This window comes from Pinus tabuliformis, chromosome 9 (assembly GCF_031772625.1).
Source record: "Pinus tabuliformis cultivar Carrire ecotype Pingquan chromosome 9, CPIR1, whole genome shotgun sequence".
Lineage (NCBI taxonomy): Eukaryota > Viridiplantae > Streptophyta > Pinopsida > Pinales > Pinaceae > Pinus > Pinus tabuliformis.
In genome coordinates, this window is record NC_142307.1 from 1979508778 (window position 1) to 1979525348 (window position 16571).

A 16571-nucleotide genomic window follows, 5' to 3' on the forward strand; every position below is an offset into this window, starting at 1 on the left:
CTTTCATGGGTTAAGAAATGAGGATCCTAAAACATTTCTATTTGAGTTTGAAGTCGTGTGTCGAACTTATGATTATCTGGAAGATTCTCAAAAACTCAAATTGTTTCCTTCAACATTGAAAGGAGCTGCTTTGAAATGGTTCATGGGATTAGTCACTCAATCCATTAGGACTTGGAATGATATGAAACAAACATTTTTGGATAGATACCTAGACTATTGTATGCCCACAAATCACAAGGATGAGGTATTCAAAATGGTGCAAAGAGAAGATGAAAACTTGGAGGATTTACTTGAAAGATTTCAATACAACCTAAAAAGAGCAAAAATGAATAACTTAGATGAGGAAACCTTGAAAGCCCTTCTATTAAAAGCCATTATAGATGAATGGATAGATATTTTGAACATGATGGGAAAATGAGATATATCTCAACTTCCACTTCATGATATAGCAGAGCTATGTGTCCATCTCTCAAGGGGAAAATCTAAAACTGGAAAAGGGCCTAGAGATCCTTCTCTCATTAGAGCAAACAAATCTGCAACTGGATCAGTAAGTAGGGCTGAGATTGGCAACATGCTTGATGAATTCAAAACTGATATCTTAGGGAGTCTTAGTGAGCAACTAGACACCCTTAAGATACAAAACAAGCAGAAAGCAGAAGCTGAAGCTTTGGCCATCTTTTGCCCAAAATGTAGAAAGAAACGTGCTCTAAGGGAATTTCCCTTGGATGCAAAAGTTGTAGAAACATGTGTGATTTGTTCAGAAAACCATGAGACCAAGGATTTTCCTTCAATTCCTGGGCTCAAAGCTATCTCTCAAGAAGATCCAAATTCAATTGAGTCTCTCTGTTTTGTTGCAAGGAGACCTTGACAGGGGCAACAAAATCAAGAGTTTAACAACTCTATGAACTTTCAACCCCCACCAAATTGGAATCCTTGGCAAAAACCTTGGTCCCAACCTCAAAATCCTTTTCAATCATGGGTACAAGGTATGCAAAATCCTTATGGGAGATTTGCTCAATTTTATCAATATCCTCCATCTTTTCAAAATCAACAAGCTCCACAACTTCCAAATCAAAATCCACAACTATCATTGCCATTTCCACAACAACAACAACCTTCTCAATAGAATCCAAATTCTCAACTCTTGCTTCCATTCCAACAGAAGAAAAATCAACTACCTTCCCAGCCATTGCCGAACCCCAACAATAAAAACCCTCAAAATGCTTACATGGTAGAAGGACAACAATTTCCTACCTATATCATTGTTCCTCTCAATGATGTACAACTCAGATCTGGTAGAATTTTAGATAAGCCTTCTATAGATGCTCAAAAGCAAAGCATTTCTGAGGAAGATTATCTTGAAGCCAATAAAGGTTTTGAAGCATCTCTTCAAAACCCAAGCACTCAAAAAGAAAAAGAAAAAGAGTCAACCCCCACAACTCCTATAGTTGAGCAACCTGCATCTTCATCCACACCTCCTTTTCCTGAAAGATTACAAATTGACAAAGGGGTGGAAAAACAAATCTTGTTGATTGACTATGATTTTCTAGATGAATTAAAGAATGTTTGTATCAAGATTCCCTTGTTACAAGCCATTAGAGAGATTCCTATTCTAGCAAAAACAATAAAGGAGTTGAGTCTTAAAATACCAGGAAGGAAACCAAGAAATACAAGAAGAATCCACCTGGTAGGAAAAATTGCAGATATCATGATGGGAAAAATTACTATGCAGAAGTATGTAGATCCCGGTAGTCCAATTGTCAAAACACATATCAATGGGGTAGAAATTCCAAATAATTTGATTTATTTAGGGGCTGCTATCAACATTATGAGTAGACAGGCTATGGAACAGCTAAAACTTCCTAATCTTCTTTTTACACCTACTTTACTGCAACTTGCAGATCGATCAATTATTAAACCAGATGGTGTATTAGAAGATATTTCAGTCTCCTTAGATTCTTGGGAATATCCAGTAGATTTCATGATTTTAACTCCTAAGAGTAATTTAGGAGGAGACCCTCTCGTCTTAGGAAGACCTTGGCTAGCCACAGCTGATGCTTTTATCAGTTGTAGATCTGGGGATATGTATATTTCTGATGGTAATTCGACAAAGAAATTCAATTTGTATCCTCTAGCAAAAGAAATTACAGAAATAGGAGATACTGAGTGGGTTGATGATGAGGATACTATACAACCTGTCTTTACCATTTCTGAAATCAGTGAAGATAGTCAAATTCTGAACACATTAGAAAAATTTGAAACATCTTCAGAATATGACCACACACAATTTCAGTTAGATTCTGACATTGAGTATCTGTCATCTAGACAAATGTCTCTTTTCTCTATGGAAGAGTTTGGTAGTTCCGCCATTGAGATCTTTCCAGGTAAAACATTGAATATCAACAAAAACTTGGAAAAATCACAACAGGGAGAGCTAACCAAAATCTTGCAAAAACATTCTACTGCATTTGCATGGGAGTATATTGATATGAAATGTATTGACCCTAAGACTTTCATTCATCACATCTACATTGATGAAAAGAGTAGACCAATTAGACAACCTCAGAGAAGGATAAATCCAAACCTTAGGGAGATAGTGAAAGAAGAGCTCCAAAAACTACTCAATGTAAACTTCATTTATCCAATTTCAGATAACCGATGGGTTTCTCCTTTGGTTATAGTACCTAAAAAGAATGTTAAATGGAAGGTATGCACTGATTACAGGGAATTGAACAAAGCAACTTTGAAGGATCACTTTCCTTTACCCTTTATCAATCAGGTATTAGATACTCTAGCAGGAAAGAAGTACTTTTCATTCTTGGATGGTTTTAGTGGCTATAATAAGATTCAGGTAGCACCTAAAGATCAATATAAGACCACATTTACCTATCCATGGGGAACTTTTTCTTACCGAGTACTTCCTTTTCGATTATGTAATGCACCCGCAACATTTCAAAGGGCAGTACTAGGAATCTTTTCTGATATAATCCATGATTGTGTAGAGGATTATATGGATGATTTTACAGTTTATGGTGATTCATTTGAAGAGGCATTAAAGAATTTGGAAAAGTCCTTATAAGGTGTAAAGAAACAAACCTTTTATTGAGTCATGAAAAATGCTTTATGATGTTTACTGAAGGTATTGTTTTGGGACATCATATTTCAGGGGATGGGATTAAAGTTGATAGAAAAAGTTGAAGTCATCTCCAAGTTGCCTATTCCAAATTGTCAAAAAGATGTTAGAAGTTTTCTGGGATTTACTCGATACTATAGAAGATTTATAGAAAACTTCACCAAAATAGCATCTCCACTCTTCAAATTACTTACAAAAGACTGTGAATTCAAATGGGATCCTGATTGTCAATCTGCATTTGAAACTTTGAAAACAAGAATATCTGAAGCACCCATTTTGAGAGGGCCAAATTGGAACTTCCTTTCCATATTTCTACAGATGCTTTAGATACAGCTCTAGGAGCTGTGTTGGGTCAAAAGGACTCAGTTCCTTATACCATTTACTAAACCAGTAAAAATTTGACTCCCACTGAGTTGAACTATACTGTGACTGAAAACGAGTTCTTAGTTGTTGTTCATGCAATCAATAAGTTTAGACATTATATAACAGGCTATGAAACTTTTGTCCATACTAATCATTCTGCAATTAGATATCTAATGAACTAACCTGTTACTAATGGCAGAGTTACAAGATGGCTCTTACTTTTACAAGAATTCAATATTACTGTATTGGATAGACCAGGGAAACAAAATACAGTAGCTGATTTCTTGTATAGGATCCAAAATACTAATGAAGATTCTCCTGCAGAGGATAAGTTTCCAGATGAATATTTATTTGCAGTAACTACTAAAACTCCTTGGTATGCAGATATTGCTAACTATTTGGTTACAGGGAAGCTACCTCCACATTTATTTCCTAGTGAAAAAAGAAGAATTATTCAAGAGAGTTCGAATTATTCATGGATTTCTAACGAATTGTTTAAAACAGGGCTAGATTGTGTGATCAGGAGATGTGTTCGGGAAGATGAAATGCGTGACATCCTCAAGGCATGTCATGATGAACCATGCGATGGGCACTTTGTTGACAAAAGGACGGCCTATAAAATCCTTTCTTTAGGATATTATTGGCCTTCCCTCTTCAAAGATACAAACCAATATGTCAGAAGGTGTGATAGTTGCCAAAGAGTTGGGAGACCGACTCTTTCAAATGAAATGCCATTACAACCACAGGTACTCATCGAACCCTTTGAAAAATGGGCTTTAGATATCATTGGACCCATTAATCCACCATCTAAACAGAATAAGTATATATTGGTATGCACTGATTATGTCACTAAATGGGTAGAAGCCAAAGCATTGCCTTCTGCCACTGAAAATTCAGTTGTTAATTTTCTTTATGAGGATATTTTTATTCGTTTTGGTGTCCCAAGAGAAATTGTGACATATCAGGGAAGTCAATTTACATCTAACTTGATGGAGAAGCTTATGGAAGAATACAAAATCAAGCACCTAAAATCTACTCCTTACCGTCCGCAAGCTAATGGCCAAGTGGAATCTACAAACAAAGTTCTTGAGAGCATCATCACCAAAACTGTCCATCTACATAGAAGAGATTGGGCAGAAAGGCTTCCTGAAGCCTTGTGGGCCTACAGAACTACATGGAGGAATACAACAGGACATTCTCCCTATGAACTCGTTTATGGGAAAGAAGTCCTACTTCCCATTAGGTTTCAAGTCAAGACTTTCAAGATGGTAGTTTAGTTGGGGATGAATCTACCAGAAGCCCAAAAGCACAGAATGGAGCAGCTGAATGAGCTAGATGAGATCAGACAAGAAGCGATCTTAAGAACTGATCTAGTTCAACATCAAAGAGCTAAGTGGCATGACAGATACATCAAAGAGAAAAGTTTCAAGAGGGAGATTGGGCACTACTGTTTGATTCCAAATTTAAAGACTTCAAAGGTAAATTTCAGACCCATTGGCTTGGGCCATATGAAATTGACAAAGTATTTAGCAATGGAGCGGTAAGAATCAAGACCATTGATGAATTTCAAACTCCTCTTATTGTGAATGGCCACATATTGAAAATTTATCATAAGCCACTCTTAAAAGAGGAATTTGTCAAAATATTTCAAGAGAATTCTACAATAAGGCTGGTGAAGAAGAATCCTTCCTCCCCACCAGCCTAGCCTTTGTTTCTTTCAATTAAAAAAAAAATGGTATAAGCCTGAAAACCAATCACAGATTGGCGGTCTTATATAGAAAATATAGAGTGAAAATCAGGGACACCTGACACTCTATATTTTCCAAAAAAAAAAATCTTCTCTCCTTCTTTTTCCATCTTCACTCCACTTCATTTTCCATTCCACTCCATCTCCATCTCATTTTAATTTCACTTCACTCTGCTTCATCTCATTCCATTTCATTTATTTCGTTCCATTTCATCAATAAATGTCCCTTTCGGGACCATTTTCACTCAGTTAGTTATTATCTAACTATCTTTGTTCAGCTAAGTGGGTGATGTGTCAGTTTCCGCAGCTGGTAGCAGTTTCCGCAGCCACCACTCTGTTTTTCAAAATTTACAGTCAAAATGTTAGTGCAATAATCATGAAAATGCAGGTGTGATTGAGCATATGCTATGAAGATATGGAGCATCTCCAGACATCAATAAAGAGCAGTTGGTTAAAAGCTAATGGACAACAAATGACAAGTTTCCCAAAGGTATGAGCAAAAATTTCTTTCAAATAGCAATTAAAGTCACGATTTTTCATAGTTGTCAAACCATAAAAGCTCTACTATGTGCAATGATCATCAAGATATCTCCATTACCCATTAACATCCCACGATATTATTCCGCACACCATGCATTCATTTCTTAACGGTCTCATGATTGATTTTCAGGTTTAAACTCATAGTCGACTGCACTTTCATACACCACCTGTAATCATGAGATGTGACCTATCTCATTACGGCTCCTCTCCACCGCATTTTCCCCAACCATTCATTAAATGTGTAACATTTCGTACGCAGCCGTTCAATTCAAAATCCCGACTCCTCTTCATTTCCTTACCATTCTATTAAGACCATCTTCTTCACATATGTCTGCACTTCATCTTGTGAACTCACCATGGCTGCTCATCCTCTGTTCCACCTGTAATTCCGAAACACTCTCGTTACCTGCTATCCATCTACCAATTGTAGCCACTGTATTTTGCCATAAACCCTGCAACCGAGCCACCTTCCCTCTGCTAAACCCTCACAGGCAATTGAATTTTCAGTTGAAATTAAAAACAGAGGAAAGAATGGGACGATTACTAAGGGTAGAACCAGAAGGACCTAAATATTTAGAAGGTTACCCCCAAGCAAAAGATTTGCTGAAGAAAGAAAAATGGTTACGCTTCATCCAAAAACTTAAGGGCCATAATAAAGAAGTAACCAAAGCCTTTGCACGATATTTCAATGGCCAGATGGTGGAAATTAGAGACTTAAATCTCACGGTCACTGAAGCAATAGTAGCAGCTGCCACAGGCTTACCCCAGGAAGGTGAGTGATGGTTTAAAAACAAAAGCGTGGACGAACAGGCATGGAGAATTATGCTACGAAACCCAGGTATGGACGTTACTGTGTTTACAAAAGGAATTCCTGTTCATGCATTGAAAGAAGAATGGGCCAGCCTACTGTTAGTTATCCAAAAGTTTATCACTTGCGAAGGACGCTTTGGTTCAATGTACATGTACCATGCTAGGTTGTTGATGAACTTCGTAGAGAGTCAAACTCTTAATTTTCCTTATTTCTTACTACTGAGTTTGAAAAAGATGAGTACCACAGTCCAAAAGCACATAGGAAATATAGAACCTCATCTATATCATCATGGACTTGTAAAGATTCTCATTGAAGACCAACTGAAAAAAAACAAAGATACCTGGGAACAATTCTTAATAAGAAATTACTTTCAAGAGCCATCTAAGGCACCTGAAAGTAGTACACCAAAGACACCGAGAAGGAGTAGGAGAAAAGAAAAGAGTGCCATAGTCCAAGACTCTCCTATTACCGAAACTCAAGAAGTTGGTCAAAAACAAAAAGAGAACAGAACTAAGGATAAGAAACAGAGAAAAAGTCTATCAATCACCTGAGCCATCTATAGAGGAAGACTATCAAACATTGTCGGAGAGATTAGTGCATCTTCAGGAACAGGCTGTTACAGCAAAGAAGAAGGAAAAAGGAAAACAGAGCATAGAAGAAGGGAGTACTAGTCCACCGTATTTAAGAAGAAGCAACAGACTTAGAGGAAGGGGGAGTAAAACACAAGTAAAACGACCCCACTTCATTGACTTGGGTGGGGAAACACCCGACAAACCTACAGCTAGCTGTAGTCCACCTCGTCCTCAGCCAAGTATTGAAACTAGTCCTCCACATGTTGATGAAATCCCTTCTCGGCCAGAGCTAGAAAGTAGTCCTCCTCCTCCACAATACTTTGAAGTTAGCCCAAGAAAAACACCCGAAATAGATCCCAGTCAACGGGAGGTGTATGACTACCTCTAATCTCTAGAAAGGACAACTGCAGGCCCGAGTACCACTCTGCCCCACATGACACTAGATGCACAAGTTCAATCCTTAAAGCAAGAAGTGTTTGAATTAGAGGTTCTAAACAGGCATATTAAGCAAGAAAATGAAGCACTTAAGGAGCAGAACAAAGTAGAAAAAATTATTCATGATAATACTATGCTTCATTTGGGACTATGGCAAAAGAAGAACAAGAAACTAAAGAAAAAGTGCAGAAAGTTGAGCAGAGAATTCATCAATCTCAAATTCAGATGTCTGATAAGGAAACCCAGGATGGTGGTAGCACCAAGAAAGAAGAAAAGAGGACTATATGTTCTAGCAGAGGCTTCAGAACATATGGATTAAAGAGGAATGACTAAAATTTTGGTTGCATGAGGACATGCAACACCTTCACAGTGGGGGTATGTTGAGTCCCAAACTTGCATCTTCCCTATACACCTTTTCAGACTTCTTTTCCATTTACTTGACCCACCAAGTTGTCAAATCATTGCATATTAGTTTCAAAAGAGCTTATAAAATGGTTTCCTAACTATGTTTGTGACTGATGTTTGATTTAGATTTGTGTTCAATCAGTTGCGGAAACTTGTCATTTTCCGCAGCCAGCTCAAGTTTCCGCAGCCATTTTGTTGAAGACTATGTTACAGGTGTCCAATGGAGAATCTGGCCACATGGGCAAGCTGCAAATGACATGTACATGGAGCGTGTCCCCTTGGTTCAGCCGAATCACTCACAAACAGCCATGGTCAAGGACGGTCAAAGGAGTGGTCAAACCAAGAGTTTTGCGGTGGCACGACTCTGTTTTTCCCACGTGAAGTTTTGCGTGGCAAGTTCCTCAATCTCTAGAGGTGTGCTAACACCTATGGATCAATCTGTGAACCAAATCGAACAGCCACCGCTCCATAGATTTATTTGTCACGGCTACCATACTGCTAGATCTCAGGACGTGGAGATTTACGTGTCTGTTTGGCAGCGTAGAATTTAGGAGTCAGTTATAGCATCTTCAGTTATAAATAACGCATTATGATACGCTTGATAGTTAGCTTTTACATGTAATCTTGACTGTGTTTACGAGCCCACTGTGTCGTGCTCTATCTTTATGTTTTGACTGCACTTTAATATATGAGAAGACAACATTCTTAAGTTCAATTTGTGACTGAGTACTGATTGGCCGAGGTTGTAGAGGGCCCCTGTACACCAAGGCTCTGTATCTACTGTATAGTTTCTCGCTTTCTTTCATTATGTCACTTCTTTCATAATCGTTTACTTGTATATTATTCATGTTAACTGTTGTCCATATTTCCTTTTATGCTTTCTCATGATTGTTAGTTAATCAGTGTTTTTCTTTTAGGTTCTTGTAGGCAGCCCGGGAAAATTACATAGTTTTAATGACTAATGAGATGAGATCATCTTGTCCTTTCTGCTGATTCATTTTCTGAGTTTTAATTCCAACATTGTCATTTCTTTCAGTTCTACTTTTCTTATTTAATTTTATGCAATTTAGATATCATATTACTCATTTTTTTATGATTTCCTTCCTATAGCCAAGCGACTCAAATAGTGAGGAATCAGAATATTACTTAATGTAGTATGATTTAGTTTACTTTCTTGCAAGTTAGTGATTAAATTACTTATGTCATTTTCAGGGACTGAAGTATGAATGAGTAGTTTAAATCTTAGTTTCATTTTATGCAATTTCATTTCCTGCAATTTAGATATCATATTACTCAATTTGTTTATGATTACTTCCTATAGCCAAAGCGAGTCGAAAGGTGAAGGGTCAGAATATGAGTTGAAGTAGTGTGATTTAGTTTGCTTTGCTTATAGTCTTTGAATTGCTTTGAGTTTAGTTTTTATTTTCTTTTTATGCAGCAGTAAGGATACCGGGCTTCATTGTCACTAGTTCACTATTTTGGTACATTTTTATTTTCTTTTGAGAATTGATTTCATCACAGCCAGTTTGAAACCTTTTTGAGAACTTTAAAGTTTGGAAAATCATTGTAGAAATCACCATTACCATCCATACTTGACTTTCAATTCTGCCATCTCACATTAGGGAATCAACAGAAGATAAACCCAAAAACAAACCAAAAACTCAAAAATGACAAAGAACTAAGAAATCGGTTATCTTGCATATACATTGCACTTCACTTCAGCAGTTTTTGACTCTCGGATTGACATTTTAAATAGCAATTTAGGACACACTAAATTGACCAAACAGTCCCCTTCTAATTTTGGCTGTGATGGATCTTCAAGGCTTCATGTTGGTCTTCAATGTCACATGTTTTCCAATGCCCTGAAACATAGGAAACTACCCCTGTGTACCGATCTTTAGTTTGCCTCAAAATGTTCGGATCCGACAAGGTATATCCTTTATCTTTTAATTACCCAAAATGGAGCAGACTGCCACGTCCTTGATGTGTTGTCCACCGTTTTCACGCGTGAAAGCCAAAATTCTTGCAAATTGTTTTACATATCCTGAAGTGTGGTAAATATGCTCACTTTATGACAAAAATCTAAAGTTGGATTCGAATACATATTGTCTCCACCTATCTTGACCTGGTTGAATCTTAATAGCTTCAGCTGATGCCTTGCATACCTTGTAGACATTCTCCTTTCAAAATTCTCGCTCATATTCAAAACCGGTTAATTGTAATTAGACTGTGTTGCTTCAGCAGTTTCGTAGCGCGCTACGAAACTGCTGTGTTGTTCTAAAAGCACAGCTTCAACCAAAATTTTGCCATTTTTTAGCCTTTTACCATTTAAGGATTCTTTCAACAGCTCCAAAACCTTTCAAAACTGAATGAGATGTTTGATTCTTCAAGAAGGATTATACCAATCAAAATCATCAAAACTTTGAAACATAGCCTTACTTGTAGTGATATTTCTTTATGAAGATTCTTGTAGCTGGTTCAACTGTATCTTTAAGTCTTCAATTTGTTTCTTCATTACTTTGATCCCTGACCTGAGGTTTGTGTTTACCTTTCGGATAAATTGAGCTTCTTTTATTGCAGGAGTAGTCCAGCTACGGAATTGAACATTGAAATCAACCACTTCAGGAATTTGAAATGTTTGGTCCTCCCATCGAGCCTGCATTTGGTTGAAATAAGCCTCCTTAGCTGCAAATTTCCTAGCAGCTTTCTTCAATCTAGCAATCTCAAAGTTGGCAGATTCCAATCTCCTTTTCAAATCTTCCACACTATCTTCTTTTTGAGTGGCAATTGTTTTGCCTTTGTCCTTTCTTTCATGAGGCCGTATCTCCTCCCCTGTTTCATCTGCCCTTGGCGGTACCTCCTGTACTTGCTTGAACTTCCTTGTTATGGGTCTCCTGGGCTTGAAAACAAATTGTTCAACTTGCTCATCAAACTTGAGTTTCTTTGAGGCTTTAGCTTTCTTTGTCTTCTCTTTACCTGGCTCTATTAAATCAGCTTGAACTAGTGGGGACTCTTCAATGTCAATGGCTTGCAATAAATCATTTAAATCTCCCTTTGAGACAGGACTTTCTTCAATAGCCAATGACTTACCTTTTTCTTTTGCCACCTGGCTCCTAGTCCTTCTCCTTTGAACTCCTCTACCTGTGCTTGATTCATGTGCAGTTTCTTTGACCTGAGTTTTTTCTTTAATTGACTGCTGGGGTGTATCTTGAATAGTCAGTGGCTTGGTAGACTCTCTGTCACACGGAATCAGTCAAAAGTGCGGACACAACCGACCTTCCTAGAAGTCTAAGACATTCTAATGACAAACAAAACAAACTAGAGCTATCCTTCTCTAAACATGCATTATGATATGAGAAATCAAGTGTTTCGTTCTTACCTTTGTCCAAACGCTGTTGTAGAAGTCCAAGCTTTGTTGATCTGGATGAGCTCCTCCTTTTCTCCAAAACCTGCAATCACCAACAGTCAAACAATTAAATAACACCTGATTATAACATAAAACAAAGCATATTCAACATATAGACCAAGGAGTACATGAAATAACTCATAAACAACAAGTTATTGAGAAGAATGGACCAATTTGCATTAAAGGTAATCAAAAGGAACCATTACAACCTGAGCCTTGGTGTTGTGCAAGCTCCTTCCAGGGTCCACAAGAGTCTTCCTCTACTTTGACAAAGCTCACCCACTTCCAAATAGAACAAGCAAAGATGGCAATCTCTCCTCACAAGCTTCTAAATGGGAGTCCTAATTCCTGTAGCATTTACCCTTAGAAATGTATAACTTTCAACCTCCCTCCTTCTCGCCCAATGCCTGTATTTATAGTGCTCAAGAGGAAGTTAATCAGGTCCACCATCAATGGGATAGTTCCCTCTTTGGGTGGGATAGCTCCCTTATTGATGGGATAAGTTCCTCATTGCTAGGGGTGCATGAACCATCTGGAGGCGCTCAATACACGTCAAACAACCTTCTAGAATGCTCTAGAAATGACCACAAGTAAGTTTTTGAAGATAAAACTTGCGCATTTTAACCTTTTCAGAGGGACGCACCTGCCCCTTTAGATACAGAGCGTCCTTGGACGCAGACATCATGAACATTAGGTGCGTACCCGCAGGCAAGGTTTGAGAGAACCTGCGTACCCAAAGATAAACACATTTATTAAGTTTTTCTCTCTTTCTTGGAGTTTGACATGGACAGCAGAGGCATAAGACTTGCTTAAGAGGGTAGTATGACTGTTGATAGAGCCATACCAACTGTAAATAGCCATGGTGACATTTTTTAGTGTAACAGATTGCCCCCTAAAGTGCGAGGCCTGGAATAGATTAGGGTTTGGTATTATCTAGGAAGGGTGAAGCACTTTATCATTTCAAGTATTATCTCGTGGAGAGCCTGGTCAGAACCTGCAATTTTCAACACAAAATACATATATAAGATTATATCATTACTGAGGTAGGCATCCCCATACTCAGATCAAAACTTTAACTAACAGACTAACTACTCTGATACAGGAATGATCTTGTAGTACATCATAATCATAGACTTTTGTAGACACAGTATGGGCGCAGCCATCTGTTTATGATTAGTCTACTTAGATAATGAATACAAAACTCCTCGCAGCCTGGATGGTAAAGACTTGATCCAGGGTCTTCATTCCTACTTCTCGAATTGGTACGATTCTAGCCATGCGAATAAATGAGTCGATGTCGAACATGGTAGAAACCACTTGATTACCAGTCGATGATGTAAACTGTTAACAAGCGTGAGAGAGACCACCAGTAATGTCAATGGTTCTCAAAGTACCCAGTACAATCCATGAGATGTGAATGAATGAGTTGACGTCGAACATTTCACGGAATCCTTTGATCGAAAGTCAATGATGTAAACTGACGTCAAAGGCGAGAAACCTGCCATTGATGCATGCAGACTTCAAGGTACTGACGATTTCTAAGTCATCTCTCTAGATAATGTGCTGATGTCGATAGAAAGTGACCCATTGCAGGCAAGCCCACAACACGAAATCATTGTTCAAGTTGAAGAAATGTTGTTGTAAGGACTGACTCAGGGATGGTCAAATGGATGACAAGTATTTTGCAGATGAAAGTTTTGTTTGCAGACCTCTTGAACACATAACGACACGACAGATGGTTTGGTGCTAAATAACTCAAAGTTAATCCCCGGAACCCGGCTGAAGACTTTCAAAGTGGTTTGATCAACTGTGAGGTAAAGAATTTCCCAACCCAGGTGAATGAAAAGTGTCGTGTTCAAGAGTGGTAGTAAAGCTTCTTCTGAGACAAAAGGTAACAAATAGGCTCATTCTTCTCTCTTTTCCCCCACCATTTCTGGCAAGTACCTCTTTATTTTTAACAAGCTTGAGGAGGATAACATATGCTTGTTTATAAGCTCATCCTTCGGATGAGTCCAACCTAGTTTTGATTCGAACCCTAGGAAGGAGTGGTTCGTTCCTATTTGTAATTGAACAAGTCCTTTACTGTGAAATGTTTAACGAGCCCAGTATAGGAGAAACTCGGCGTTTTTCAATTTTTAGAGAGTCTGAAAAACTTAAGAAGACTCCAAGTTGAACTTTTTCGTAGATTTGTGTCCCTCAAGCCCGAAAAAGTATAAAATAATACCTGGGGGAACCGCTTGATCTTGCGACCAAGGAGTACTTTCATAATTAGTGCTACTGACCTGAAAAGTAAAAAGCGATCAAGGACACGTCGTTTTATTTCCGTATCGAGTTTGAAACGACAAAAACCCGACAATCTTTTCCTGATTTTACGGTCAGAAAAGAGCTATAAGGGGACCGTCTTTTAATTCCGTTTTAACGAGTGTAAAAGAAACGCTCGGCAATCTTTTCATTTTTTAGGAGTCAGAAAAGGGCTTAAAAGATGACTCTGATATTTTTGTTCGTGAAAAATGACAATTTTCCCTCTAAATCCCTTTGTCCTGCACAAAAACGACACATTACTCATACCTGTTTAAGATAGGCAAAATTTCATTGAAAAACATCCTTTCATGGTGAAAAATGAAGAAATCCATCCAAAAAACCTATAAAAAGACTTTTTACAATATCATTTTTACCATTTTACTGTTGAGGTTGAGAAAAAGGGCTTTTGGCAAAAAACTTCCCGTGGTCGCTGCGGAAAATCCGACCGTCAGAATCGAACGCCGTCTCCTCCAGGTATTTCACAACATCCTCCTTGTCAATTTCATCCGTTTAGAAATTTATTTTAGGTTTCATTTTTTTATTTTTGGGGGATTTTGGGTTTTGAAAACCGCTCCGCGGGGGACGCAGGTTCCCTAAAGGCTGGCTTGCGTCCCTCGACTTTTTCCTACATAGGGAAAAGGTCGGGGGACGCAGGTTACCTTCAGGCCACCTGCGTCCCGGTGCACTGTGTGCCAAACGCGGGGTGCGTCCTCCGCAAAACGCGGATTTTGAAACCCCAAGCTCCCAAATTAACCATTGAATTTACCCAAAATTTGCTCTAATGCCTGTTTGTTCATGTGTAGGGCACTTATCATGCTGGATTGGAGAGAAACAGAGCATGAGGAGGTTGATGAAGCTGCAATCAATCATCAACCTTCTCTCGATGCCCTAAGAGGATGTGGATTATACAAATACTGGGCCATACCTGCCATGAGGGCTCAGGTAAGATTCTTGGAGTGGCTGGTCGAGAGATGGAACGTTCAAGAGAAATGCTTTTATATCGGGGGGCAACAGCTCGAGATAGAGCCCTCTGATATCTACTTTCTCACTGGCTTGCCGAATAGAGGCGAGCAACTCAATCTAGCCGGGACTAGGCCGGGTGGCCAATCCCTTGATAGTCTCCGAGCAGAGTGGTGCCTACCTGATCGACACCATGCGAAAGGCATAGAGATCAAATACATCTCTCGGCGTGAACTCATGGTCTTAGCTTTCACTGTGACCAGGATTTGTGGCTCAGCCACTTTACATATTGCCACTGGGTCCCAAATGCGGATGGCAATTGACTGTCTCCAAGGCACCATCTTCAACTGGTGTGATGCGGTGTCGGCTAACTTGAAAGCTCAACTGACCAGGGCAAAGACTGGGAAACTAAAGACCTTTGGATATGGGCCTATAGTCGTGAGCTTTGCCTTAGAGAGAGTTCCGATGCTGATCCCTCAGCATCTCACTGTTGATATTTTGGGTCCTCAGGAGCCAAAGCTGATACGATGGGTTACGGTGATGGCCCGGCATCCGGACGAGGGCGCGGCAGTTGTTCGATTCACTGACAGTTATTTTCACTGGTTAGAGGACCAGGTGTTTGCGATTCAGGACTTTCCGTATGCCGGAGTAGATTTTCGAGGTGATCCGGACATGGTTCTTCCACAGGGAGAACAATGGGACGACAGAGGTACTTTATTTTTCACGAGTTTTCAAATTATGTATTTTTTGTTTTTTATATATATCGTCTCAAAACTGACAGTAAAATTTTCAAAATGCAGATGTTGGTCCACAGCGTCCAGCCAACCTCCGGCCTTTTGAGAGGAGACATCCAGTTGCACCGGTACCGGCCCCACAGGACACGGCGGCTGCAGAGGTACTAGCTGAGTTGGAGCATGATCTACAGCGTCTGACGGCGGATATACCTGAGACTACTATGGATGATATTCCTATCAGACTTCAGCGCTATGTAGTCGCGGTCCCTGGACCGTTTAGGAGATTTTTGCGGAAGGTAGCCTGTGCAGTGGTGTCGTACAGGGAGCACCACCAGTGATTGGCTAGTCACTTTGTAGACACATGTGACATTTTTGACTTTTTGTACTCTATCATTTTTGCCGATCATAAGGTGTTTTTCAACCTATGATCGAAGACGATGTATATTTTTTGACACACTCCTATCTATATATATATCACTATTACCGGCTTATCTTGTTTAACATGTATGATGAAATGTTTTTAAATTTACTTGCATGATTATTGTAAATGTCTGTCCAACACTCGAGAAGCAATTGCATCTGCTAATGTATTTAAGGACCTTGGAATATGCTGATATTCAATGTAATCAAATTCACGTTCCAAGAGACGCACTCTCAAAAACAACCTTAATAACACAGGATTCCTAATGGCATAAACTCTATTAAGCTGTAATACAACAAGTTCAGAATCTAACCTCACTATCAAACGTCGAATTCCAAATGAAATAGATTCGGATAATAATTCAACCACTGCACTGTATTCTGCAATGTTATTCGTTGTTTGACCGAGGCTTACCCCATGCATAGAAACTAACTCGTCAGAGGGTGAATAGATAACCCAAGCTGCGGAAGAGATATTCCGTGTACTACGACAAGCACCATCAGCAAATCCAATGTATGTTTGGAGAGGCGTCGACATCTGCAATATCAAGAGCAAAACCAAGATAAGCCAGAATAACGACGAAAAAACACACTCGCTAAGCTAAGCACACTGACTAACTAACAATCATACTAGCTAGAAAGAAAACCTAACCTAACTAAAAATTCTCCATACCCACCATTTAAGCATAATACCTCTTTAGGTAAAGTCCATTTCTGGGTTTACCCAAAGAGTCCCCATCAAAA